Below are 22,073 nucleotides of genomic sequence, written 5' to 3'. Positions count from 1 at the left end.
ATGCCGGTTGAGGGTGCATTGAAGGATTAAAGCGCTAGTGTGTTTGGTTGCTTGAAGGTTAGCGTGGCCAGCTGACGGTTGTGCTGCAGCGGCTGCAGCTGCTGCCTGGCTCCTGTGGTTCTTTTGCATGCCTTGGTTTGTGTCTCCCTCTGATGGTGGCTGACGAGGGCGAGGACGAGAGAGAGTGAGCGAGTGTTTGTCCCAGCAGCAGCAGTAGCGGTTAAGAGGATTAGATGAGATGAGAGGAGATGAGATTAGAGTAAGGACTGCTACGTCTGTCAGGTGCTTAGCAGCCGATCTCGTTGAGCGGGAGGCGGAGGTGCGAACTGCCCCCCCCCCCCCTGGGGGCGGAGCCATGCAAATGTTTCAGGCCGCGCCGCCACGATCCCGGCGGGCCTCGTCGAGACAGAGGGCGGGCGGGCGGGCAGGCAGGAGACGGAGAGAGGGGAGAGTGTGCGAGCCGGTGGTGCTCGGCTTGGACGCAGGGGTGGTGCGGGCGGTCCTTTCCAGCCGTGGCTGCCGGCGCAGGGCTGCAGTCCGGCGCGGGGATCCGCAGAGGGAGTGCCCTGGGGGTTGGTGGGTGGCGGGCGTGCAGCGGGCGGAAGGGAGGCCCGGGGCCCGCGTGGCAGCTCGCTGCGACTGTGCGGAGCCTGGGTGGCGGGCCCGAGCCGGGCCCGCCGCCCTCTTCGGGTTATCGCTTCTCGGCCTTTTGGCTAAGATCAAGTGTAGTATCTGTTCTTATCAGTTTAATATCTGATACGTCCCCTATCTGGGGACCATATATTAAATGGATTTTTAGAACAGGGAGATGGAAGAAGAGCTTGCTCTGTCCACTCCACGCATTGACCTGGTATTGCAGTACCTCCAGGACCGGTGCACCTCTCTTATCAGTGACCAAAAGCAGAACCCAACCCAACCCAGCAAAGCAAAGCAAATCCGAGCGGAGCAACGATCCGAGGAAGGGCCGAGCGACCCGGGGAGCAGCGGCAGCAGTCCAGGGTCGGTCGGCCGGTGGGTCGGTTGCTTCCTTCCTTCCTTTCTTTCCTCCCAGCTCGTCGCTGTTGCAGGCCAGTGAGTGCGTGCGTGCGTGCGTGCGTGCCTCTTGGTCGCGACACGTCACGTCACTGAAGCGTGCTGCGGTAATGTCCGTCGGAACGTAATGTAACTGTGTGTGTGTGTGTGTGTGTGTGTGTGTGTGTGTGTGTGTGTGTGTGTGTGTGTGTGTGTGTGTGTGTGTGTGTGTGTGTGGCCTTGGTCATGAAGGCCCATGCCGGTTGAGGGTGCATTGAAGGATTAAAGCGCTAGTGTGTTTGGTTGCTTGAAGGTTAGCGTGGCCAGCTGACGGTTGTGCTGCAGCGGCTGCAGCTGCTGCCTGGCTCCTGTGGTTCTTTTGCATGCCTTGGTTTGTGTCTCCCTCTGATGGTGGCTGACGAGGGCGAGGACGAGAGAGAGTGAGCGAGTGTTTGTCCCAGCAGCAGCAGTAGCGGTTAAGAGGATTAGATGAGATGAGAGGAGATGAGATTAGAGTAAGGACTGCTACGTCTGTCAGGTGCTTAGCAGCCGATCTCGTTGAGCGGGAGGCGGAGGTGCGAACTGCCCCCCCCCCCCCTGGGGGCGGAGCCATGCAAATGTTTCAGGCCGCGCCGCCACGATCCCGGCGGGCCTCGTCGAGACAGAGGGCGGGCGGGCGGGCAGGCAGGAGACGGAGAGAGGGGAGAGTGTGCGAGCCGGTGGTGCTCGGCTTGGACGCAGGGGTGGTGCGGGCGGTCCTTTCCAGCCGTGGCTGCCGGCGCAGGGCTGCAGTCCGGCGCGGGGATCCGCAGAGGGAGTGCCCTGGGGGTTGGTGGGTGGCGGGCGTGCAGCGGGCGGAAGGGAGGCCCGGGGCCCGCGTGGCAGCTCGCTGCGACTGTGCGGAGCCTGGGTGGCGGGCCCGAGCCGGGCCCGCCGCCCTCTTCGGGTTATCGCTTCTCGGCCTTTTGGCTAAGATCAAGTGTAGTATCTGTTCTTATCAGTTTAATATCTGATACGTCCCCTATCTGGGGACCATATATTAAATGGATTTTTAGAACAGGGAGATGGAAGAAGAGCTTGCTCTGTCCACTCCACGCATTGACCTGGTATTGCAGTACCTCCAGGACCGGTGCACCTCTCTTATCAGTGACCAAAAGCAGAACCCAACCCAACCCAGCAAAGCAAAGCAAATCCGAGCGGAGCAACGATCCGAGGAAGGGCCGAGCGACCCGGGGAGCAGCGGCAGCAGTCCAGGGTCGGTCGGCCGGTGGGTCGGTTGCTTCCTTCCTTCCTTTCTTTCCTCCCAGCTCGTCGCTGTTGCAGGCCAGTGAGTGCGTGCGTGCCTCTTGGTCGCGACACGTCACGTCACTGAAGCGTGCTGCGGTAATGTCCGTCGGAACGTAATGTAACTGTGTGTGTGTGTGTGTGTGTGTGTGTGTGTGTGTGGCCTTGGTCATGAAGGCCCATGCCGGTTGAGGGTGCATTGAAGGATTAAAGCGCTAGTGTGTTTGGTTGCTTGAAGGTTAGCGTGGCCAGCTGACGGTTGTGCTGCAGCGGCTGCAGCTGCTGCCTGGCTCCTGTGGTTCTTTTGCATGCCTTGGTTTGTGTCTCCCTCTGATGGTGGCTGACGAGGGCGAGGACGAGAGAGAGTGAGCGAGTGTTTGTCCCAGCAGCAGCAGTAGCGGTTAAGAGGATTAGATGAGATGAGAGGAGATGAGATTAGAGTAAGGACTGCTACGTCTGTCAGGTGCTTAGCAGCCGATCTCGTTGAGCGGGAGGCGGAGGTGCGAACTGCCCCCCCCCCCCCTGGGGGCGGAGCCATGCAAATGTTTCAGGCCGCGCCGCCACGATCCCGGCGGGCCTCGTCGAGACAGAGGGCGGGCGGGCGGGCAGGCAGGAGACGGAGAGAGGGGAGAGTGTGCGAGCCGGTGGTGCTCGGCTTGGACGCAGGGGTGGTGCGGGCGGTCCTTTCCAGCCGTGGCTGCCGGCGCAGGGCTGCAGTCCGGCGCGGGGATCCGCAGAGGGAGTGCCCTGGGGGTTGGTGGGTGGCGGGCGTGCAGCGGGCGGAAGGGAGGCCCGGGGCCCGCGTGGCAGCTCGCTGCGACTGTGCGGAGCCTGGGTGGCGGGCCCGAGCCGGGCCCGCCGCCCTCTTCGGGTTATCGCTTCTCGGCCTTTTGGCTAAGATCAAGTGTAGTATCTGTTCTTATCAGTTTAATATCTGATACGTCCCCTATCTGGGGACCATATATTAAATGGATTTTTAGAACAGGGAGATGGAAGAAGAGCTTGCTCTGTCCACTCCACGCATTGACCTGGTATTGCAGTACCTCCAGGACCGGTGCACCTCTCTTATCAGTGACCAAAAGCAGAACCCAACCCAACCCAGCAAAGCAAAGCAAATCCGAGCGGAGCAACGATCCGAGGAAGGGCCGAGCGACCCGGGGAGCAGCGGCAGCAGTCCAGGGTCGGTCGGCCGGTGGGTCGGTTGCTTCCTTCCTTCCTTTCTTTCCTCCCAGCTCGTCGCTGTTGCAGGCCAGTGAGTGCGTGCGTGCGTGCGTGCGTGCCTCTTGGTCGCGACACGTCACGTCACTGAAGCGTGCTGCGGTAATGTCCGTCGGAACGTAATGTAACTGTGTGTGTGTGTGTGTGTGTGTGTGTGTGTGTGTGTGTGTGTGTGTGTGTGTGTGTGTGTGTGTGTGTGTGTGTGGCCTTGGTCATGAAGGCCCATGCCGGTTGAGGGTGCATTGAAGGATTAAAGCGCTAGTGTGTTTGGTTGCTTGAAGGTTAGCGTGGCCAGCTGACGGTTGTGCTGCAGCGGCTGCAGCTGCTGCCTGGCTCCTGTGGTTCTTTTGCATGCCTTGGTTTGTGTCTCCCTCTGATGGTGGCTGACGAGGGCGAGGACGAGAGAGAGTGAGCGAGTGTTTGTCCCAGCAGCAGCAGTAGCGGTTAAGAGGATTAGATGAGATGAGAGGAGATGAGATTAGAGTAAGGACTGCTACGTCTGTCAGGTGCTTAGCAGCCGATCTCGTTGAGCGGGAGGCGGAGGTGCGAACTGCCCCCCCCCCCCCTGGGGGCGGAGCCATGCAAATGTTTCAGGCCGCGCCGCCACGATCCCGGCGGGCCTCGTCGAGACAGAGGGCGGGCGGGCGGGCAGGCAGGAGACGGAGAGAGGGGAGAGTGTGCGAGCCGGTGGTGCTCGGCTTGGACGCAGGGGTGGTGCGGGCGGTCCTTTCCAGCCGTGGCTGCCGGCGCAGGGCTGCAGTCCGGCGCGGGGATCCGCAGAGGGAGTGCCCTGGGGGTTGGTGGGTGGCGGGCGTGCAGCGGGCGGAAGGGAGGCCCGGGGCCCGCGTGGCAGCTCGCTGCGACTGTGCGGAGCCTGGGTGGCGGGCCCGAGCCGGGCCCGCCGCCCTCTTCGGGTTATCGCTTCTCGGCCTTTTGGCTAAGATCAAGTGTAGTATCTGTTCTTATCAGTTTAATATCTGATACGTCCCCTATCTGGGGACCATATATTAAATGGATTTTTAGAACAGGGAGATGGAAGAAGAGCTTGCTCTGTCCACTCCACGCATTGACCTGGTATTGCAGTACCTCCAGGACCGGTGCACCTCTCTTATCAGTGACCAAAAGCAGAACCCAACCCAACCCAGCAAAGCAAAGCAAATCCGAGCGGAGCAACGATCCGAGGAAGGGCCGAGCGACCCGGGGAGCAGCGGCAGCAGTCCAGGGTCGGTCGGCCGGTGGGTCGGTTGCTTCCTTCCTTCCTTTCTTTCCTCCCAGCTCGTCGCTGTTGCAGGCCAGTGAGTGCGTGCGTGCCTCTTGGTCGCGACACGTCACGTCACTGAAGCGTGCTGCGGTAATGTCCGTCGGAACGTAATGTAACTGTGTGTGTGTGTGTGTGTGTGTGTGTGTGTGTGTGGCCTTGGTCATGAAGGCCCATGCCGGTTGAGGGTGCATTGAAGGATTAAAGCGCTAGTGTGTTTGGTTGCTTGAAGGTTAGCGTGGCCAGCTGACGGTTGTGCTGCAGCGGCTGCAGCTGCTGCCTGGCTCCTGTGGTTCTTTTGCATGCCTTGGTTTGTGTCTCCCTCTGATGGTGGCTGACGAGGGCGAGGACGAGAGAGAGTGAGCGAGTGTTTGTCCCAGCAGCAGCAGTAGCGGTTAAGAGGATTAGATGAGATGAGAGGAGATGAGATTAGAGTAAGGACTGCTACGTCTGTCAGGTGCTTAGCAGCCGATCTCGTTGAGCGGGAGGCGGAGGTGCGAACTGCCCCCCCCCCCCCTGGGGGCGGAGCCATGCAAATGTTTCAGGCCGCGCCGCCACGATCCCGGCGGGCCTCGTCGAGACAGAGGGCGGGCGGGCGGGCAGGCAGGAGACGGAGAGAGGGGAGAGTGTGCGAGCCGGTGGTGCTCGGCTTGGACGCAGGGGTGGTGCGGGCGGTCCTTTCCAGCCGTGGCTGCCGGCGCAGGGCTGCAGTCCGGCGCGGGGATCCGCAGAGGGAGTGCCCTGGGGGTTGGTGGGTGGCGGGCGTGCAGCGGGCGGAAGGGAGGCCCGGGGCCCGCGTGGCAGCTCGCTGCGACTGTGCGGAGCCTGGGTGGCGGGCCCGAGCCGGGCCCGCCGCCCTCTTCGGGTTATCGCTTCTCGGCCTTTTGGCTAAGATCAAGTGTAGTATCTGTTCTTATCAGTTTAATATCTGATACGTCCCCTATCTGGGGACCATATATTAAATGGATTTTTAGAACAGGGAGATGGAAGAAGAGCTTGCTCTGTCCACTCCACGCATTGACCTGGTATTGCAGTACCTCCAGGACCGGTGCACCTCTCTTATCAGTGACCAAAAGCAGAACCCAACCCAACCCAGCAAAGCAAAGCAAATCCGAGCGGAGCAACGATCCGAGGAAGGGCCGAGCGACCCGGGGAGCAGCGGCAGCAGTCCAGGGTCGGTCGGCCGGTGGGTCGGTTGCTTCCTTCCTTCCTTTCTTTCCTCCCAGCTCGTCGCTGTTGCAGGCCAGTGAGTGCGTGCGTGCCTCTTGGTCGCGACACGTCACGTCACTGAAGCGTGCTGCGGTAATGTCCGTCGGAACGTAATGTAACTGTGTGTGTGTGTGTGTGTGTGTGTGTGTGTGTGTGGCCTTGGTCATGAAGGCCCATGCCGGTTGAGGGTGCATTGAAGGATTAAAGCGCTAGTGTGTTTGGTTGCTTGAAGGTTAGCGTGGCCAGCTGACGGTTGTGCTGCAGCGGCTGCAGCTGCTGCCTGGCTCCTGTGGTTCTTTTGCATGCCTTGGTTTGTGTCTCCCTCTGATGGTGGCTGACGAGGGCGAGGACGAGAGAGAGTGAGCGAGTGTTTGTCCCAGCAGCAGCAGTAGCGGTTAAGAGGATTAGATGAGATGAGAGGAGATGAGATTAGAGTAAGGACTGCTACGTCTGTCAGGTGCTTAGCAGCCGATCTCGTTGAGCGGGAGGCGGAGGTGCGAACTGCCCCCCCCCCCCCCTGGGGGCGGAGCCATGCAAATGTTTCAGGCCGCGCCGCCACGATCCCGGCGGGCCTCGTCGAGACAGAGGGCGGGCGGGCGGGCAGGCAGGAGACGGAGAGAGGGGAGAGTGTGCGAGCCGGTGGTGCTCGGCTTGGACGCAGGGGTGGTGCGGGCGGTCCTTTCCAGCCGTGGCTGCCGGCGCAGGGCTGCAGTCCGGCGCGGGGATCCGCAGAGGGAGTGCCCTGGGGGTTGGTGGGTGGCGGGCGTGCAGCGGGCGGAAGGGAGGCCCGGGGCCCGCGTGGCAGCTCGCTGCGACTGTGCGGAGCCTGGGTGGCGGGCCCGAGCCGGGCCCGCCGCCCTCTTCGGGTTATCGCTTCTCGGCCTTTTGGCTAAGATCAAGTGTACTTGTACAGGAGATCTTAGCCAGAGGTCCTAGTGTCAGCGGAGTACGGCCCTCGGCCTCCCGGCATCGGCCCCTTCATTGGGGTCTTAAGCCGGGTGCTGCTATAGGGGGTCCCGTCAGAGCTGGCACTGGGAACGTGGAGCGATCGGCGTGATGGCGATACCGAACTTTCCGAATACGGTGCGCATGTGTATTGAGGATGAAGAACGTCGGAGGAGGATTTCGCTGGAGGAAGTTCAGGTGAAAATCGTGGAAGGTCTGTTGCAGATGCCAAGAGGGGAGATTTTTTGCCTTCAGGATTTTGGGTTCCGTGGTTTCTTTGACATTACTTTCAAATCGGTGTGGGGAGCACGGAATTTGATGGAGCGGAGTCTTACCCATGCTGATCATGTTTTGTTACGTGGCATTGTTTTTCGTCCCTCGGTTGCGGTGCGGAAAGTATGTATTACGGTGCATATATACAATCCCTTTGTGCCAGATGATGCGATCTGTGCGTTTTTGAGCCAATATGCGTCCAAAGTGGAAGAACCGGAGTATATGCGGAATCCTTTTGGCGTGTATAATGGTAGGAGAAGGTTTTGGGTTACCTTAAAACCCGACGAGAAGGGATATGGAGGGATGATGCATCCACCGCAGAACTTCTCTATTGGGGGGAATCAGGGATATCTTTTTTATCCCAACTGTCCTACCTTTTGTCGGAAGTGTTTTAAGTTTGGGCACACTAGTGAGCACTGCGTCGAAGATCAGAAGGTTTGCCGTAATTGCAGGCAGAAGGGACATATGGCCTTTGAGTGTCCAAACCCCAGGAAATGTGATCTCTGTGGAGATGTGGGGCATGGGGCGTGGTCATGTCCCGTGTTGAGAGAGCAGCGGAAGAAAGCTGCGGAAAGGCAGGAGGAGGAGGAGAGGAGGATAGAGGCTGAGCGGTCTGCGCATGTGGATCGGTTGGTGGAGCAATTTTCTCTTGCATCTGGAGCGTCTGTCAAACCGCCGCCGGAAGATCGGCCTGCGGTTTCTGTGGCGTCGGAGCGAGTAATTGAAGATGTGGCTGTGAGTCCGGTACAAAGTGCCGTTGTGGATCCAGAGATGGAAATTACGCCTCAACAGGAAGATCTCCTGTTGGAGGTAATTAAGGATCCTCTGCTTATCGGTGCAGATCTGCCAGATATTGGTGGTTTGGAGCAGGAACCAGGGCAGGCGGGAGTCAGGTTTGTAGAAGACGTGATGATAGATGCAGGAGAGGGTTGTAGTGCTGAAAAAAGAGTTCGGGAGTGTGAGAGTGGGTCCTCACCGGATTCCCCCCGGTTAGATGTGTTATCAGAAAGCGAAGGAAGCTGTTCTCCGCTCTCTGTATGTTCTGAAGATCCAGGAGGTGTTTTCAGCCGAAGAGTGGCAGATCCTATGAGGAGTTATTCCGAGGTTGTGGAGGAGACTTTGACTAAAAAGTTTCGATCGGGGACATGAGGGGTGTAGTATGAAGAGTGCTGATGAGTATTAAATTATGAGGTCTCTTTGTATTGCATCCCTCAATGTAAGAAGCATTAAGGGTGCTGCACGGCGTGTAGTGGTCTTTGAGGCTCTTAAGGGGCAAAGAGCAGATATTTTTTGTCTGCAAGAATGTAATTTGGCAGGACCATTGCAGAGTCAGCCTTGGACTTTGGGTCCTTCTGTTTTTTCGTTTGGGGTTAGGCGGAATTGTGGGGTGGCGGTGTTGTTTCGTAGTTTTGATTTTCAGGTGGTTAGGGTGGTGGAAATAGAATATGGGAGGGCGTTAGTGGTTTTCTTTAGATATGGGGGGGTTGGGTTCAAATTAATTAATGTGTATGCTCCTGTAGATAGGAAAGAAAGGATAACGCTATTGCAGCACGTGAAATTATGGTTACCAGGGAGAGAGTGTGTGTTTTTGGTGGGTGACTTTAATTGTGTGCTTAAGAATGAGGATAGAGTGGGTGGGAGGAAAGGTGCGAATTTGGATGGGTCTAGTAGGGAGTTGGGGCAGATGGTGGAAGATTTTGGATTGTTAGATTCAGTTATGTTACATAAATCGTCAGAGAAGTTTTTTTCTTTCTTTAGTGAGGATGGGAGTGTGTGTTCCAGGATTGATTTTATTTTCTTTTCTAAAAATATGAGTGGGAGGGAGATGATAGGTGTGCGTTTGCCTTTTACGGATCATGTTTGTGTGTTATGTACAGTGGAGTTTGTAGAGGAAGTTATAATGGGTCGTGGTCAATGGAAGTTGAATGTGTCTTTGATGGATGATGGATGGGTGGTGAAGTGTTTTGAAAGATTCTTCCTGGGGCTGCGGAGAAAGAAACGGTGTTTTATGTCAATCAGTAGGTGGTGGGAGTTTGTTAAGGTGCAAGTGCGGATGTTTTTTGTGAGAATAGGGAAAGTTAGAGCTAGGAATGAAAGGAAAGAATTGATGATGTGGCAGAAACGTTTGGAGTATTTGAGGAAATTGAGGGTGCTTGGGTTGGATGTGAAGAATGATTTGATTGAGGCAAGGCAGCAGGTGAGTCAGTATATGGAAAAGAAAGGTAAGAAGATAATGTTTCGAGCTAGGGTGAAAGTGTTAGAGGAAGATGAGAAGTGTACGAGGTTTTTTTTCAAGAAAGTATTTGGTGGTAAGAGTCTGATGGAGAGTGTGTTGAATAAGGATGGAGTAGCTGTGGAAGGAGTAGGGGTTTTGGATGTTGTATTAGAGTTCTATAGGGATTTGTATGTTGAGAAAACAAGAGATTGGAGGGTGGAAAGGGAGATTTTGGAGGGTGTGGAAGCGGTAGTGGATAGTGTGGATGCAGAGGATTTGGTGAAAGATGTGACGAAAGAGGAGCTAGAAAAGGTACTGAAAAGCATGGCTAAAGGTAAGACGCCAGGATGTGATGGGTTGCCTGTGGAATTTTATTGTAAGTTTTGGGATCTGATAGGGGATGATTTTACTGAAACTTGTGTGGAGGTTTTGCGTAAGAATGAGTTGATTGATTCTATGAAAGAGGGTGTGATTGTGCTGTTATTTAAGAAAGGAGATAAAAAAGATTTGAAGAATTGGAGGCCAATCACATTGTTGAATGTGGACTATAAGGTGTTAGCGAAAGTGTTGGCAAATCGGTTAAGGTTGATTGTGCATAATTTGGTTGGGGAAGAGCAAGTGTGTGCTGTGCCGGGTAGACAGATTGGGGATAGTTTGGTTGTGTTGCGTGATGTGTTGTGGTATTGCATGGATAGGAAGTTGGAAGTGGCGGTGGCAACTATTGATTTTGAGAAGGCGTATGATAGAGTAGCGCATGGATTTTTGTTTGGGGTTTTAGAGAGGTTGGGGATACCGGGGGGGATGTTGAAGTGGTTGAAAATGTTATATGAAGGAATTAGTAGTAGAGTAATGGTGAATGGTTGTTTGACTGAGAGTTTTGGTATAATGTCTGGGGTGAGACAAGGGTGTCCGTTGTCGCCGATTTTGTTTATATGCGTGATTGAACCTTTGTTAAGGATGATTAGGTGTGATAAGGTGGTGAGAGGTGTAGAAGTACCGGGAAGTGGGGGTAGGAGTTTGAAAGTGTTAGGTTATATGGACGATGTGACGGTAGTATGTAGAACGCAAGCTGGGTTAAGGAGGGTGAAGCTGTTAGTGGAGGGATTTTGTATGGGGAGTGGTTTCCGGGTGAATTGGGATAAATGTGCTTGTAAGGCTTTTGGTGAGTGGCGGGAGTTGGGGTTGTGTGGATGGCCTGTTAAGAGTGAAGCGATCGAGGTGTTGGGGGTGAAATTTGATAATAAGTTGAATGGATGTGATAGCTGGGAGAAGGTGGTTGGGAAAGTGAAACAGAAGATAGGGTTTTGGTCGTCTAGGACTTTGTCTTTTTCTGGAAGGGTGTTGATTGTGAAGGTGGTGATTGTTCCTTTGTTGTTGTACTTGAATGTGGTTTTTCCAGTAAGTGTGAGAGTAATTAGGAAATTGGTGAGAAGTTTATTTTTATTTTTTTGGAATTCTAGGATGGAGCGATTGAGAAGGCAGAAAGTGATGTTGAAGACGGAGAATGGGGGTATGGACATGCCAGATGTTGAGCGGTTTTTGTTGGTGCAATATATACGGGTGTGTGTGAAGGTGAGTAAGAAGGATTCAATGGTGGGTTGCATGTTGAGGTATGCTGCGGGTGGTTTGTTGAGGAAGTATGGTTTGTATGAACTTGATCGTAAGAAGCCTGTGTGTTTTAAGGTGCCTTGGTTTTATGAAAGGGTTGAGATTGGTATTAGAAGATATGAGTTGCAGAATGTGACTGTGTCTATGTGGGAAGAGAAGAGGTGTGTATTGAATATGATTAGGGATCGGGAGGAAGTAGTAGGTTTGGGTGGTTTGAATGAAGGTCAAAGTAAGCAGGTTTGGAAGATGTTGTCTGAGCGAGAATTGGTTAATAGACAGAGAGATGTGGGTTGGATGGCGGTGCATGGGTGTTTGCCAACTAGAGAGTTTCAGAGGGTTAGGAAGTTGTGTGTTTCTGAGTGTTGCCCCAGGGAGGGGTGTGGTAGAGTGGAGAATGTGATACATGTGTTCTGGAGTTGTGAGTATGCTGTACAAATTTGGGAAAGGATGGGGCGGTTGGTTAAAGAATTAGTGGGATTGGATGGGGTGGGTTTTGAGGCTGTGTTTTTTGGGTTATGTGATTTAGATAAGAGGAGGAGGAGGTTGTTCTGGATGCTGATAAGTTGTGTTAAGGAATCTTTGTGGGATGTGAGGAACTTGTTAGTCTTTAAAAAGGATATGGTGGAGGTGGATGGTTGTGTGAGGATGATTCGAGGACGGATGTATGTGTATTTTTTGAGGGATGTGAGAAGGTGGGGGGAGGAAGATGCCGAGGGTGTGTGGAAAACAAAGAAATGGAAAGACTGGGATAGGGTTTGAGGGGGGTTGGGGGTTTGGATGGTTTGTGGACGTTGGGGGTAGTCTTGAGGAGCGTTTTGTATATATGTATTAAAAATTGTATTAAAAAAAAAAAAAAAAAAAAAAAAAAAAAAAAAAAAAAAAAACCAACCGTGTGGTTGGGGGTTGGATGGTTTGTGGAAGTTGGGAGGTAGTCTTTGAGGAACTTTTTTGTATATATGTATATAGGGTTTTTTAGGTTTCACTAAGTGGTGTGGGATTATAAAGAGAAAATATGCCATGAGGATGTTATATGTAATGCCGTCCGGAGTGTCATCTTGAGGATGTGCGATATGACTGAGTGGTATAAAAAAAAAAAAAAAAAAAAAAAATCTGTTCTTATCAGTTTAATATCTGATACGTCCCCTATCTGGGGACCATATATTAAATGGATTTTTAGAACAGGGAGATGGAAGAAGAGCTTGCTCTGTCCACTCCACGCATTGACCTGGTATTGCAGTACCTCCAGGACCGGTGCACCTCTCTTATCAGTGACCAAAAGCAGAACCCAACCCAACCCAGCAAAGCAAAGCAAATCCGAGCGGAGCAACGATCCGAGGAAGGGCCGAGCGACCCGGGGAGCAGCGGCAGCAGTCCAGGGTCGGTCGGCCGGTGGGTCGGTTGCTTCCTTCCTTCCTTTCTTTCCTCCCAGCTCGTCGCTGTTGCAGGCCAGTGAGTGCGTGCGTGCCTCTTGGTCGCGACACGTCACGTCACTGAAGCGTGCTGCGGTAATGTCCGTCGGAACGTAATGTAACTGTGTGTGTGTGTGTGTGTGTGTGTGTGTGTGTGTGGCCTTGGTCATGAAGGCCCATGCCGGTTGAGGGTGCATTGAAGGATTAAAGCGCTAGTGTGTTTGGTTGCTTGAAGGTTAGCGTGGCCAGCTGACGGTTGTGCTGCAGCGGCTGCAGCTGCTGCCTGGCTCCTGTGGTTCTTTTGCATGCCTTGGTTTGTGTCTCCCTCTGATGGTGGCTGACGAGGGCGAGGACGAGAGAGAGTGAGCGAGTGTTTGTCCCAGCAGCAGCAGTAGCGGTTAAGAGGATTAGATGAGATGAGAGGAGATGAGATTAGAGTAAGGACTGCTACGTCTGTCAGGTGCTTAGCAGCCGATCTCGTTGAGCGGGAGGCGGAGGTGCGAACTGCCCCCCCCCCCCCTGGGGGCGGAGCCATGCAAATGTTTCAGGCCGCGCCGCCACGATCCCGGCGGGCCTCGTCGAGACAGAGGGCGGGCGGGCGGGCAGGCAGGAGACGGAGAGAGGGGAGAGTGTGCGAGCCGGTGGTGCTCGGCTTGGACGCAGGGGTGGTGCGGGCGGTCCTTTCCAGCCGTGGCTGCCGGCGCAGGGCTGCAGTCCGGCGCGGGGATCCGCAGAGGGAGTGCCCTGGGGGTTGGTGGGTGGCGGGCGTGCAGCGGGCGGAAGGGAGGCCCGGGGCCCGCGTGGCAGCTCGCTGCGACTGTGCGGAGCCTGGGTGGCGGGCCCGAGCCGGGCCCGCCGCCCTCTTCGGGTTATCGCTTCTCGGCCTTTTGGCTAAGATCAAGTGTAGTATCTGTTCTTATCAGTTTAATATCTGATACGTCCCCTATCTGGGGACCATATATTAAATGGATTTTTAGAACAGGGAGATGGAAGAAGAGCTTGCTCTGTCCACTCCACGCATTGACCTGGTATTGCAGTACCTCCAGGACCGGTGCACCTCTCTTATCAGTGACCAAAAGCAGAACCCAACCCAACCCAGCAAAGCAAAGCAAATCCGAGCGGAGCAACGATCCGAGGAAGGGCCGAGCGACCCGGGGAGCAGCGGCAGCAGTCCAGGGTCGGTCGGCCGGTGGGTCGGTTGCTTCCTTCCTTCCTTTCTTTCCTCCCAGCTCGTCGCTGTTGCAGGCCAGTGAGTGCGTGCGTGCGTGCGTGCGTGCCTCTTGGTCGCGACACGTCACGTCACTGAAGCGTGCTGCGGTAATGTCCGTCGGAACGTAATGTAACTGTGTGTGTGTGTGTGTGTGTGTGTGTGTGTGTGTGTGTGTGTGTGTGTGTGTGTGTGTGTGTGTGTGTGTGTGTGTGTGGCCTTGGTCATGAAGGCCCATGCCGGTTGAGGGTGCATTGAAGGATTAAAGCGCTAGTGTGTTTGGTTGCTTGAAGGTTAGCGTGGCCAGCTGACGGTTGTGCTGCAGCGGCTGCAGCTGCTGCCTGGCTCCTGTGGTTCTTTTGCATGCCTTGGTTTGTGTCTCCCTCTGATGGTGGCTGACGAGGGCGAGGACGAGAGAGAGTGAGCGAGTGTTTGTCCCAGCAGCAGCAGTAGCGGTTAAGAGGATTAGATGAGATGAGAGGAGATGAGATTAGAGTAAGGACTGCTACGTCTGTCAGGTGCTTAGCAGCCGATCTCGTTGAGCGGGAGGCGGAGGTGCGAACTGCCCCCCCCCCCCCTGGGGGCGGAGCCATGCAAATGTTTCAGGCCGCGCCGCCACGATCCCGGCGGGCCTCGTCGAGACAGAGGGCGGGCGGGCGGGCAGGCAGGAGACGGAGAGAGGGGAGAGTGTGCGAGCCGGTGGTGCTCGGCTTGGACGCAGGGGTGGTGCGGGCGGTCCTTTCCAGCCGTGGCTGCCGGCGCAGGGCTGCAGTCCGGCGCGGGGATCCGCAGAGGGAGTGCCCTGGGGGTTGGTGGGTGGCGGGCGTGCAGCGGGCGGAAGGGAGGCCCGGGGCCCGCGTGGCAGCTCGCTGCGACTGTGCGGAGCCTGGGTGGCGGGCCCGAGCCGGGCCCGCCGCCCTCTTCGGGTTATCGCTTCTCGGCCTTTTGGCTAAGATCAAGTGTAGTATCTGTTCTTATCAGTTTAATATCTGATACGTCCCCTATCTGGGGACCATATATTAAATGGATTTTTAGAACAGGGAGATGGAAGAAGAGCTTGCTCTGTCCACTCCACGCATTGACCTGGTATTGCAGTACCTCCAGGACCGGTGCACCTCTCTTATCAGTGACCAAAAGCAGAACCCAACCCAACCCAGCAAAGCAAAGCAAATCCGAGCGGAGCAACGATCCGAGGAAGGGCCGAGCGACCCGGGGAGCAGCGGCAGCAGTCCAGGGTCGGTCGGCCGGTGGGTCGGTTGCTTCCTTCCTTCCTTTCTTTCCTCCCAGCTCGTCGCTGTTGCAGGCCAGTGAGTGCGTGCGTGCGTGCGTGCGTGCCTCTTGGTCGCGACACGTCACGTCACTGAAGCGTGCTGCGGTAATGTCCGTCGGAACGTAATGTAACTGTGTGTGTGTGTGTGTGTGTGTGTGTGTGTGTGTGTGTGTGTGTGTGTGTGTGTGTGTGTGTGTGTGTGTGTGTGTGTGGCCTTGGTCATGAAGGCCCATGCCGGTTGAGGGTGCATTGAAGGATTAAAGCGCTAGTGTGTTTGGTTGCTTGAAGGTTAGCGTGGCCAGCTGACGGTTGTGCTGCAGCGGCTGCAGCTGCTGCCTGGCTCCTGTGGTTCTTTTGCATGCCTTGGTTTGTGTCTCCCTCTGATGGTGGCTGACGAGGGCGAGGACGAGAGAGAGTGAGCGAGTGTTTGTCCCAGCAGCAGCAGTAGCGGTTAAGAGGATTAGATGAGATGAGAGGAGATGAGATTAGAGTAAGGACTGCTACGTCTGTCAGGTGCTTAGCAGCCGATCTCGTTGAGCGGGAGGCGGAGGTGCGAACTGCCCCCCCCCCCCCTGGGGGCGGAGCCATGCAAATGTTTCAGGCCGCGCCGCCACGATCCCGGCGGGCCTCGTCGAGACAGAGGGCGGGCGGGCGGGCAGGCAGGAGACGGAGAGAGGGGAGAGTGTGCGAGCCGGTGGTGCTCGGCTTGGACGCAGGGGTGGTGCGGGCGGTCCTTTCCAGCCGTGGCTGCCGGCGCAGGGCTGCAGTCCGGCGCGGGGATCCGCAGAGGGAGTGCCCTGGGGGTTGGTGGGTGGCGGGCGTGCAGCGGGCGGAAGGGAGGCCCGGGGCCCGCGTGGCAGCTCGCTGCGACTGTGCGGAGCCTGGGTGGCGGGCCCGAGCCGGGCCCGCCGCCCTCTTCGGGTTATCGCTTCTCGGCCTTTTGGCTAAGATCAAGTGTAGTATCTGTTCTTATCAGTTTAATATCTGATACGTCCCCTATCTGGGGACCATATATTAAATGGATTTTTAGAACAGGGAGATGGAAGAAGAGCTTGCTCTGTCCACTCCACGCATTGACCTGGTATTGCAGTACCTCCAGGACCGGTGCACCTCTCTTATCAGTGACCAAAAGCAGAACCCAACCCAACCCAGCAAAGCAAAGCAAATCCGAGCGGAGCAACGATCCGAGGAAGGGCCGAGCGACCCGGGGAGCAGCGGCAGCAGTCCAGGGTCGGTCGGCCGGTGGGTCGGTTGCTTCCTTCCTTCCTTTCTTTCCTCCCAGCTCGTCGCTGTTGCAGGCCAGTGAGTGCGTGCGTGCCTCTTGGTCGCGACACGTCACGTCACTGAAGCGTGCTGCGGTAATGTCCGTCGGAACGTAATGTAACTGTGTGTGTGTGTGTGTGTGTGTGTGTGTGTGTGTGGCCTTGGTCATGAAGGCCCATGCCGGTTGAGGGTGCATTGAAGGATTAAAGCGCTAGTGTGTTTGGTTGCTTGAAGGTTAGCGTGGCCAGCTGACGGTTGTGCTGCAGCGGCTGCAGCTGCTGCCTGGCTCCTGTGGTTCTTTTGCATGCCTTGGTTTGTGTCTCCCTCTGATGGTGGCTGACGAGGGCGAGGACGAGAGAGAGTGAGCGAGTGTTTGTCCCAGCAGCAGCAGTAGCGGTTAAGAGGATTAGATGAGATGAGAGGAGATGAGATTAGAGTAAGGACTGCTACGTCTGTCAGGTGCTTAGCAGCCGATCTCGTTGAGCGGGAGGCGGAGGTGCGAACTGCCCCCCCCCCCCCTGGGGGCGGAGCCATGCAAATGTTTCAGGCCGCGCCGCCACGATCCCGGCGGGCCTCGTCGAGACAGAGGGCGGGCGGGCGGGCAGGCAGGAGACGGAGAGAGGGGAGAGTGTGCGAGCCGGTGGTGCTCGGCTTGGACGCAGGGGTGGTGCGGGCGGTCCTTTCCAGCCGTGGCTGCCGGCGCAGGGCTGCAGTCCGGCGCGGGGATCCGCAGAGGGAGTGCCCTGGGGGTTGGTGGGTGGCGGGCGTGCAGCGGGCGGAAGGGAGGCCCGGGGCCCGCGTGGCAGCTCGCTGCGACTGTGCGGAGCCTGGGTGGCGGGCCCGAGCCGGGCCCGCCGCCCTCTTCGGGTTATCGCTTCTCGGCCTTTTGGCTAAGATCAAGTGTAGTTCCCTTCGGACAGGGGGGGGGACTATGCTGATCCTCTGGCCTTAGGGTTCGGGAAAGCACGAAGCCCGAGGTGCTTAAATTGCCCTGACGCAAGTCGGAGTTACCGTGTGCAGACTTGCACGCCGCTGCACACGGTAAATGCACATTTTTTGCACCGGCGGATCTTCACACTCCCTCCATTGCACCATCAGGGCATGGAGTGGAATTTATTTTTGAACCTGGCTGGGTCAGTCATGGCCCGCCCCTAAATTATTTATTTATTTATCACAATGTGTTTAAGCACGTGTGCCCATTAATTTCGATTGGATTTTCACGGTCACCAAACCTTTAAGCGAGGCCACGTTCACGATTTGGTTTTTCGATTTGGCACTTTTGTTTTCGGACACTATCTTTCGGTAGTGAAGCCAAGGGGGCTACTTCCCGATGGGAGTGCCCCATGGCGATGGGGTCTCACCCTTCGGGGAGAGTCCTAAGATCCGACCCTCCCATGGGGGGGGGGAGGAATTTGTCTGGGTTCCCCTTGTGGGGACCCAGTTTCGTATATGGCTTCCGCTGCCTCTTAGGAGCACGGAAAGCAGCACCCAAAGGAGCACGCACCTCGGGCTTAAAAAAAAAAAAAAAAAAAAAAAAAAAAAAAAAAAAAAAAAAAAAAAAATCTGTTCTTATCAGTTTAATATCTGATACGTCCCCTATCTGGGGACCATATATTAAATGGATTTTTAGAACAGGGAGATGGAAGAAGAGCTTGCTCTGTCCACTCCACGCATTGACCTGGTATTGCAGTACCTCCAGGACCGGTGCACCTCTCTTATCAGTGACCAAAAGCAGAACCCAACCCAACCCAGCAAAGCAAAGCAAATCCGAGCGGAGCAACGATCCGAGGAAGGGCCGAGCGACCCGGGGAGCAGCGGCAGCAGTCCAGGGTCGGTCGGCCGGTGGGTCGGTTGCTTCCTTCCTTCCTTTCTTTCCTCCCAGCTCGTCGCTGTTGCAGGCCAGTGAGTGCGTGCGTGCGTGCGTGCGTGCCTCTTGGTCGCGACACGTCACGTCACTGAAGCGTGCTGCGGTAATGTCCGTCGGAACGTAATGTAACTGTGTGTGTGTGTGTGTGTGTGTGTGTGTGTGTGTGTGTGTGTGTGTGTGTGTGTGTGTGTGTGTGTGTGTGTGTGTGTGTGGCCTTGGTCATGAAGGCCCATGCCGGTTGAGGGTGCATTGAAGGATTAAAGCGCTAGTGTGTTTGGTTGCTTGAAGGTTAGCGTGGCCAGCTGACGGTTGTGCTGCAGCGGCTGCAGCTGCTGCCTGGCTCCTGTGGTTCTTTTGCATGCCTTGGTTTGTGTCTCCCTCTGATGGTGGCTGACGAGGGCGAGGACGAGAGAGAGTGAGCGAGTGTTTGTCCCAGCAGCAGCAGTAGCGGTTAAGAGGATTAGATGAGATGAGAGGAGATGAGATTAGAGTAAGGACTGCTACGTCTGTCAGGTGCTTAGCAGCCGATCTCGTTGAGCGGGAGGCGGAGGTGCGAACTGCCCCCCCCCCCCCTGGGGGCGGAGCCATGCAAATGTTTCAGGCCGCGCCGCCACGATCCCGGCGGGCCTCGTCGAGACAGAGGGCGGGCGGGCGGGCAGGCAGGAGACGGAGAGAGGGGAGAGTGTGCGAGCCGGTGGTGCTCGGCTTGGACGCAGGGGTGGTGCGGGCGGTCCTTTCCAGCCGTGGCTGCCGGCGCAGGGCTGCAGTCCGGCGCGGGGATCCGCAGAGGGAGTGCCCTGGGGGTTGGTGGGTGGCGGGCGTGCAGCGGGCGGAAGGGAGGCCCGGGGCCCGCGTGGCAGCTCGCTGCGACTGTGCGGAGCCTGGGTGGCGGGCCCGAGCCGGGCCCGCCGCCCTCTTCGGGTTATCGCTTCTCGGCCTTTTGGCTAAGATCAAGTGTAGTCTCGGCCTTTTGGCTAAGATCAAGTATACTGTTCTTGTCAGAACACACAACTGTTCTTGCCAGAACACAAAACTGTTCTTATCAGAACACACAACTGTTCTTGCCAGAACAATCACTGCTGTTCTTGTCAGAACAGATACTTATCTTTTTCAGGTTTCCACACTTTCTGGGCCAGAGCCGACGAGGAGCGAGAATGGCGACCCAGACCTCCGAAGCCGAACGACCCAGCCAGATCACCGGAAGCCGAGCCCAGCCTGCTGCGACCCCAGGAAGCCCACCTCCCCTGGAGAACTGGATGAGGCAGACGGTGGTCCTGAAGCTGAAGGAAGTGGAGGGCCGCACCCCCGACCTGGATGCAGACACCTTCAGCAAGAAGGTGGTGCACGAAGGAGCAGGCTTCAGCCCAGCAGAGACCCTGAGCGTCCAGTCGTTTTTGAAGGGAATGTTCTACGTAACGTTCATCTCGGCGGCGGTCTGCAAAAGGTTCTGGGAGGCCTTCAGGGCGGCGAAACCGGACCAGGTCCTCTCCCGTTTCTACGGAAACAGCCCCATCCACAGGGAGGAGAGGCCCGTGACGGTCTCGATGCGGAACCCCCACACCCCAGGAAAAGACGTGGCAACTTTTCTGGGAAGATACTGCCACATCGTAAAAGAACCGACCAAGATCCTCAACCAGTACGGCTTCTGGACAGGAAGATGGTCCCTCGTGATCCGTCTGAAGGCAGACTCCACCTCGCCGGACGGGCTCCAACACCTGCCGCAGAGCTTCGCCCTAGGTAATTCTACAGGCATGCTTTTCTACCCTGGTCAACCCACAACCTGCAGACGATGCGGTCAACTGGGTCACAAGGCGGAGGAATGCCAACAGAAATCCTGCAGGCACTGCAGGGTGGTGGGGCACGAGACCAAAGACTGTCCACGAAAGAAGACCTGTAACCTGTGCGGCGATCCTGAGCACATCTACAAGGATTGCCCCAAAAGATCAAGGTCATACGCAGCGGTAGCAACAGCCAAGGCCCCGGCCAAGGTCCCCTCATCGGCCCCGACCAAGGCTCCAGCCAAGGCGACGGCACCGCAGACACCCCCTCCGGAAACCCCGAAAGCGGCACCCAGGAAAGGTAAGAAAGCAGCTCCCCTCCCTGCCAAGACTGTCGTGGCCCTGCCCGCTGTCAAGGCTCCCCCTCCCCCCCCAGAGGCAGCGCCATCCCTCCCCTGTGCTGCCTCCAACCCTCCCTGCTTCACCACCTTCACCCTCCCCCCCCTCCTCCCCCTCTCTGCAGCAGCTCTAACCCCTCCCCCAGCTGCTGCAGACCCCGACCCCGACCCTTTCCCCCCTCTTGTTTCCGCTGCAGACAACCCCCTGGAGATGCCGCCAAAAGGAGCCGGAGCCAGAAAACGCAAACATAGCGGCAAGAAGGAGGAGGAGGAGGACGAGGACAGCGAGACTGAGACGAGCCCCACCAGGAGCTCTGTCCAGAAGAGGGCGCCACCACCAGCCCCCACCGTCCCCTCTCCCCCCGAGCCCGCAAATGACGACGAAGACACGCTGGAAAAGATGGTCCAGGACCTGACCCCGTCGGATGAGCCAGCCACCGAGACCGAGGCTCTGATCCTCAACCAGCTGGACATCGACAACCAGGTCTCCCTCCTGGAACAGATGCTAGACGAGGCCGCCTGGACCCCCATGAACCCCATCGACCACGGCGGGGAAGATCCTCCCCCACCAGGGGGAGGAGGTGGTAACTAGTGCCTCTGTTTGAGCTGACCTTCTTTTTTTCTCCCAACTAATGGCGTCAATTTCTATTTTCTCCATTAATGTAAGGAGCATGAAGGACCAGTTCCGGAGGCGCGGTTTACTAACCTTCCTTTCTTCTCAGCAGTGTGATGTATATATGTTGCAGGAATGCGCTTTACCTTTCTCTCGTTCGTATCGCCATCTATGCAGGGAATGGTCTCACGGCCCGTCCTTCTGGTCCGGCGGGAACGGCTGCAAGTCGGCGGGAGTTGCTATCCTGATCCGAGGAGCCAACTTCACGGTGGACGCTGTCCAGGAGATGGTCTGCGGCAGACTTCTAGTCGTGGACGGATCCTGGGCGGGGGAGCCTGTCAGGCTCATCACCGTGTACGCCTCCCCGGAAAAGAAGCAACGCCTGGAGCTTCTCCAGAACCTGCGGACCCAGCTGACCACCGCCAGGACCGTAGTGATAGGCGGGGACTTCAACTGCCCGATCGAGGAAGGAGGGCGCACCTCCACCCACGCAACAAAACTGGACGTGACTTCGAAACTGCTCAGAGAGATTGTCACAGAGGCATCCTTAAAGGACGCTATGGGCTCCATCGGGACCGGCTCCGTGAACTATTCTTGGAGCCGGCCGGATGGCTCTGTGCGTTCCCGGATAGACTTTGTGTTCACCTCTCGGGCGGTAGAGCATCAGCAGTGCTCCATGGTGCCCTGCTACTTCTCGGACCACAGGGCTGTTCGGCTCCAGTGTGCCCTGGGCAAAGGGTTTCCTCCCGGTCCAGGCTCCTGGAAGCTGAACTGTGCCCTGTTAGAGAGGCAGGAAATTGTGGATGAGCTGCGTAATGTATATTCTGATTGTGTCAGTACCAAGTATCTGTTCCCCACTGTAACCCAGTGGTGGGAGTTTACTAAAGTAAAGCTGCGCTCTTTCTTTCAGGCTAAAGGAAGACTCCAGGCGTGTGAGAGGAAGAGGAAATTCAGACGGCTGCAACGCAAGCTGCAGTCCCTGTTGGACCTCCAACAGTGCGGATGGGACGTGGACGAGGAGCTGGAGGAGACCAAGGAGGGCCTGAAAAGGCACTTTGAGGAGGAATCCAGGCAAATCGTCTTCCGTTCCAAGGTGGAGAACCTGGAGAAGGGTGAGAAATGCAACTCTTTCTTTTTCAAGAAGCTCCACTCCGCCCACACGCCCCTGACGGAAATGAGAGACAGCGAAGGTGTGGTACGACAGGGGAAGGAGGAGGTCCAGAAAGTGGTCGTCGACTACTACCGAGATCTCTACTCCCCCAAAGACACAGACCCGGAGGCTGCCGAACGGTTCCTGTCAGGTATCA

The 22,073-nt window shown here is 56.6% G+C and overlaps 8 non-coding genes and 3 pseudogenes across 8 annotated transcripts; all 11 read left to right on the top strand.

Annotated features, from left to right (window-relative positions):
* The first annotated feature begins 693 nt into the window (after positions 1 to 693).
* On the top strand, positions 694 to 884 carry LOC149278556 (U2 spliceosomal RNA). Its single transcript, XR_016278744.1, has one exon. It is a non-coding gene; the product is annotated as a U2 spliceosomal RNA (small nuclear RNA).
* A 1,076-nt stretch (positions 885 to 1,960) lies between these two features.
* Positions 1,961 to 2,151, top strand: LOC149278555 (U2 spliceosomal RNA). Its single transcript, XR_016278743.1, has one exon. It is a non-coding gene; the product is annotated as a U2 spliceosomal RNA (small nuclear RNA).
* A 1,018-nt stretch (positions 2,152 to 3,169) lies between these two features.
* On the top strand, positions 3,170 to 3,360 carry LOC149278554 (U2 spliceosomal RNA). The gene has a single exon (XR_016278742.1). It is a non-coding gene; the product is annotated as a U2 spliceosomal RNA (small nuclear RNA).
* Positions 3,361 to 4,430: 1,070 nt separating this feature from the next.
* Positions 4,431 to 4,621, top strand: LOC149278553 (U2 spliceosomal RNA). Its single transcript, XR_016278741.1, has one exon. It is a non-coding gene; the product is annotated as a U2 spliceosomal RNA (small nuclear RNA).
* A 1,018-nt stretch (positions 4,622 to 5,639) lies between these two features.
* On the top strand, positions 5,640 to 5,830 carry LOC149278552 (U2 spliceosomal RNA). Its single transcript, XR_016278740.1, has one exon. It is a non-coding gene; the product is annotated as a U2 spliceosomal RNA (small nuclear RNA).
* A 6,241-nt stretch (positions 5,831 to 12,071) lies between these two features.
* Positions 12,072 to 12,283, top strand: LOC149278551 (U2 spliceosomal RNA; annotated as a pseudogene).
* Positions 12,284 to 13,301: 1,018 nt separating this feature from the next.
* LOC149278550 (U2 spliceosomal RNA) lies at positions 13,302 to 13,492 on the top strand. The gene has a single exon (XR_016278739.1). It is a non-coding gene; the product is annotated as a U2 spliceosomal RNA (small nuclear RNA).
* Positions 13,493 to 14,566: 1,074 nt separating this feature from the next.
* LOC149278549 (U2 spliceosomal RNA) lies at positions 14,567 to 14,757 on the top strand. The gene has a single exon (XR_016278737.1). It is a non-coding gene; the product is annotated as a U2 spliceosomal RNA (small nuclear RNA).
* A 1,074-nt stretch (positions 14,758 to 15,831) lies between these two features.
* On the top strand, positions 15,832 to 16,022 carry LOC149278548 (U2 spliceosomal RNA). The gene has a single exon (XR_016278736.1). It is a non-coding gene; the product is annotated as a U2 spliceosomal RNA (small nuclear RNA).
* Positions 16,023 to 17,713: 1,691 nt separating this feature from the next.
* On the top strand, positions 17,714 to 17,885 carry LOC149278547 (U2 spliceosomal RNA; annotated as a pseudogene).
* A 1,076-nt stretch (positions 17,886 to 18,961) lies between these two features.
* LOC149278546 (U2 spliceosomal RNA) lies at positions 18,962 to 19,093 on the top strand (annotated as a pseudogene).
* Positions 19,094 to 22,073: the final 2,980 nt, after the last annotated feature.

Source organism: Sceloporus occidentalis, unplaced genomic scaffold (genome assembly GCF_023333645.1).
Source record: "Sceloporus occidentalis isolate IW3139 unplaced genomic scaffold, rSceOcc1.0.p SCAF_188, whole genome shotgun sequence".
NCBI lineage: Eukaryota > Metazoa > Chordata > Lepidosauria > Squamata > Phrynosomatidae > Sceloporus > Sceloporus occidentalis.
The sequence above is the reverse complement of the archived record's forward strand: the minus strand, read 5'-3'. Positions and strand labels throughout refer to the sequence as shown.